This window comes from Mastomys coucha, unplaced genomic scaffold, assembly GCF_008632895.1.
Source record: "Mastomys coucha isolate ucsf_1 unplaced genomic scaffold, UCSF_Mcou_1 pScaffold14, whole genome shotgun sequence".
NCBI lineage: Eukaryota > Metazoa > Chordata > Mammalia > Rodentia > Muridae > Mastomys > Mastomys coucha.
This window is the reverse complement of record NW_022196896.1, coordinates 112,618,697-112,623,782: the sequence shown is the minus strand read 5'-3', so window position 1 is coordinate 112,623,782 and position 5,086 is coordinate 112,618,697.

Here is a 5,086-nt window from a genome sequence, read left to right as displayed (position 1 = left end):
CCCTGGGGAGGAAGAGCCAGCTGAATTCTCTGTGAGTTCAAGGCCAGCCTGGTCTCCATAGCCAGTTTCAGGCCAGCCAGGGCTACATAGTGAGACCTTGTCTCAAACCACAACAAAAACAACAAGGGTTAAATGACTTTTCAAGGGTCTAGATAGCCCAAAGTCAATTTGGTTCACGCTATGTCTCAGCTCCATAATCCACGTCCCAGGTGAACAGTCTGCCAGAACATTAGCATTTATTAATATTATGATTATCACTATTATTATTACTATTGAACCAGTGTCTACAATCCATAGCCCAGGATAGCCTGGAACTTCCTATGTTGCCTAGGCTAGTCTCAAGCTTAGGAACTCAAGTGACCTTTCTAGCCCAGCTTGAGTGCCTGGGCCCACAGGCACAGGGCATCACTGGATCTCCACAGGACCGTCATAAATATGTAGATGAAGCTTCTCCAGTCCACAGCAAGCACAGTCGGGGTTTAGTGGGACAGGCAGGTGCTCAGGGCAGCAAGTGAAGGTCCCTGGATTTGGGGAGCGGCCTAGTGGCCCAGGTGTGATGGGGCATGAGTAGAGAAGGAGGCGGCTGTGGGAGGCTTTGGTGAGCAGAGCCTAAGTGAGGAGAGGTTTATGTTTGCTTGTCTGTCTGTTTTGAAATAGGATCTCACTATGGAGACCAGGCTTGCTTCTGCCTCTACCTCCCAAGTGTGGGATTGAGGGCCGGGATTAAAGGTGGGCACCATCCTGCCCAGTTCCAGTTTTTGAAGGAAGCTCTCTCAGCCCAGGCTGTCCTCCAAGCATGGCCTTCTGATTTCCCTCCCCACTGCTGGGATTTCAGAAGTCGGCTCCAGTCTGCCATGCTTCCTTCTCATTTTCTGTGTTATCTCCTTCCCCCCACCCCCACCCCCACCCCAAGGCTCTAGCAAGATCTCTAGTGCAATGCCTGTTCCTCTCTGGAGTTGGAATGACCAGAGGCAGGTCCTACCTCAGAGGCTCCACCAGGATGAGTCACTCTTCTAGAATAAGCTGGTCCTGCAGCGGCCTTGCAGGCCCACTATGATTCCAAGGCTTGCCTCTTTACTCTAAAGCTCACGGTATGGCCTCCTGTCACTCCACCTATGTGTCCCTTCCCTCCTTCAGGACTGCCAACTACAGGCACACTACCAAAATGGGCAGACCTCTGTCATTAGCCATGAATAAAGGGCAGCTCTATTTCAAGCAGGCAAACTGAAAGTAGAGCCAATACATTCTCCGAATGGGCTTATCTGTGTCAGGATGCAGGCACTAAGACTCTCTCAGTCAGTTCTTAGAACTCTCTGATACAAATATCCCAGGCTGGGGGACTTACAGGACATGCCAATGTGTTCACCTAGTGTTCTGGAGACTGGAACACTGTATCGAGCCACCAGCATCTTCCTGGGGGTTTTCACTGTGGGCTCTCTGTCAGGGAGATCGCAAGGTCAGCCACCCCTGTCTTCACCTATTTGTTCTGGGAGTCTAACCTGGGACCTCACAGTACCACAGAACCATAATATATTCTTAGCCCTTGATTTTGAAGAGCGTTCGTTCTGTTGTAGGTAAAATGCTGCCAAACAGCATGACATATTGGTGTGTGTGCGTGTGTAGGAGTCAGTGGACATAGGAACCTTAACTGTTGAACTATTTGATTTTGTTTTGTTTTGTTTTGTTTCGAGACAGGGTTTCTCTGTGTAGCCTTGTCTGTCCCGGAACTCACTCTGTAGACCAGGCTGGCCTTGAACTCAGAAATAAGCCTGCCTCTGCCTCCCAAGCGCTGGGATTAAAGGTGTGGGCCACCACCGCCCCGGCCTGTTGAACTATTTGAAAAAGTTAGCAGAGCCACCTAAACCTTTAGTCACCATAAGCCCCCACTCCCCTTCATGGGTCAGCAGCTATGAAAATCAAAGGAAGACCACACCCAACTCAGGCAAAAAGGTTACAATGTGCTGAAGGCTGTGAGGGCCCTCTGTATGTTTCCAGGCAAGTTCTCCTTATAGCATAAATTGAGCTCAAGCCCAGCCTCCTGCTGCCTCAGCTTCCTAGGTCTTGAGAAAGTGCAGGTTTTCCTTGAGACAGGGTCTTGCTCTGTCACCTAGACTGATCTGGAACTCACCACAAATTCTAGGATGCCTCAGGCTCCCGCGTGGTGCAGTTCAGGCAGGGGTTACCACACCTGCGGTCAGGACAGTTCTCAGCTGTGACACTTTCTTTTACATTGATTTATTACTTATACTCTCTGTGTGCATGGGCACATGGGCCATAGCCACCTGAGTGTGCAGGTCAGAGGTCAGAGGTCAGAGGTCTGTCTCAGGAGTTGCCTCTCATCTTCTACCATGAGGGTTCTAGGGATGGAACTCAGGGCTTCAGGTGGAAGCAGGTGGCTTACCTGCTGAGCCATCTTGCTGGCTCTGTGACACACCTTTTCAGACCCTTTTGTGGTTTTGTTTGTTTTTCGAGACAGGGTTTCTCTGTATAGCCCTGGCTGTCCTGGAGCTGACTCTGTAGACCAAGCTGGCCTCAAACTCAGATCTATCTGCCTCTCCCTCCCAAGTGCTGGGATTGTTACGCAACACCACTGAGCTCTGTAACATATTTTTAAGTTAAGGAACATACACTATTTATACATGTTATCATATATTTACACTAACTGTAAACACACGTTTTATATGCACTGGGAAAGAACAACAACCAAATCCCCGTGGCTTGCTGTGAGGCGCTACTGACTTCTGTGGCTGGGGTGCAGTTTTATGCCAACTTGACACAAGCTAGAGTCTCGTGAGAGGAGAAAGCCTCAGTTGAGAAAACACTTCCATAACATTGGGCTGTAGGCAAGCATGTAAGGGCATTTTCTTAATTAGTGATTAATGAGGGAGGCCCGGCTCTTTGTTAGTGGGGCTACTCCTGTGCTGGTGGTCTGGATTCTGTAACAAGCAGGCTGAGCAAGCCATAAGAAATAAGCCATAGAGAACAAGTCAGTAAGCAGCACCCCTCCATGGCTTCTGCATCAGTGCCTGCCTCTGGGGTCCTGCCCCATGTGACATCCTGTCCTCACTGCTTTTTGATGATGGACTGTTACAGGGAACCGTGAGTGAGATAAACTCTTTCTTCCTCTTAAGTTCCTTTTATTTATTTATTTATTTAGTGGTCTGAAACTAAACTCTAAGGTGTGTCTTGCGTTTAATAAACATGCTATTGTTCATCTTTGCTGCATAGCTTGCTACTTATGGGAATACTCTCCCCCAGTCCCAGATATGTTTTCTCTGTGTAGCCAGGGCTGTCCTTGGGCTTGCTCTAAAGACTGGTCTAGAACTCAAGAGATCCACCTGCTTCTGCCTCCCAAGGGCTGGGATAAAAGGTGTGTGCCACCACCGCCCTGCTGGAAATACTGTTTTATCCCTGTCCCATTGACACAATCCTGCCACTGTTTCCAATGGTTAGCTATTTAAAGGTCACTTTGGCCAGTGGTGGTGATGCACGCCTGTAATCCCAGCACTCCGGGGACCTCTGAGTTTTGAGGACAACTTGATCAACAGAGGGAGTTCTAGGAATAGCCAAGGATATGTAGAGAAACCCTATCGCAAAAACAAAAGGAAAGGAAACAAAAAAAACATGACTCTGACCGGACTGATACCTGCAGCCTGGGTTCCAGCACATCTCAGAGTGTGCATGACCTTCCTGATGATGCTCTCTAGACTGTCCCACTCTGTGCTCCTACATCTAGTGGATGGGACCCGCTGTGCTCCTACATCATCTAGTAGGTGGGACCCGCTGTGCTCCTACATCTAGTGGGTGGGACCCGCTGTGCTCCTACATCTAGTGGGTGGGGTTCACTGTGCTCCTACATCATCTAGTGGGTGGGACCCGCTGTGCTCCTACATCTAGTGGGTTGGACTCGCTGTGCTTCTGAGCACCCAGCAAGTCTGCCATAGGAAGTTTTGATTTTTTCAAAACTTACTTCTTTAAGAGTTCTTAAAAGCATTAACCTTCCTTCTAGCCTACAACCCACCAGAGGTCATGGAAAGGAAAGGTTAATAGGGCAACCTTGGGTGGACCTGTTTAAAAATTGTTCTTTGGGGGTGATTCCAATCTTCACTGTCAGGATATCAGCAGTTTAGTTCACACGAAATCAGTACCAGTAGCTCAATCCACTCACAAACACCATTTATGAATCAGTAACGGCAGTTTGGTTCAGTAGAAACCACAAAGCTCTGCCAATAGGACCGAGTCTACAGAAACAGCAAGAAGCTGACACAATATCATGAGAAGTTCTTTGGTGCATTTCTCTCTACAAAAGCACAACAAACAAAAATCAGAGAAGAATGCAAGGTAAACCAATGCCACAGCATCATCAGCAAAGACCAATGTCAGCAAAGCCCAAGGAAGACCAGCAAAGTGTGGCAAGGCGAACCAATGCCACAGTGTGGTCCACTATCTGTTGATTGGGTTATACTTACACCCTTTCCAAACATCACATGTCCTCTCAAGCATCCATTCCAGCAAAAACATCACATGCCCCTTTTCTAGGCTGCTTCCAGAGAAACACCAGGTGTCTGTTCTCAGCAAAACATCCTCTCATAAGACAGCTTCCAGGGGCTGGTGAGATGGCTCAGTGGTTAAGGGCACTGACTGTTCTTCCAAAGGTCCTGAGTTCAAATCCCAGCAACCACATGGTAGCTCACAACCATCCGTAGTGAGATCTGCTGCCCTCTTCTGGTGTGTCTGAAAACAGCTACAGTGTACTTACATATAATAAATCTCTAAAAAAATAAAAAGACAGCTTCTAGAACATCACATAGCACAACCTAGTCTCCAAAGAAACCAGAAATTTCCACTTCACAACAGTGCTTATTCTGCTTACATTGAGCATCTTTCTGTATGTCCACATTGGTTTTGTAAGATCCTGGAAGGATGTAGGGATCTTAAGTAAAAAAGACAAGAAGACACTGAACCCAAAGATGCCTTGGGAGGAAGGGACAGAGAGTGCAACAGATTTGAACACAGGTAGCCAGCCAGCCTGCACTCATTTACATGTGGTGACCAGCTAAGGACAAGCTCACCTGGAGACAAAAAA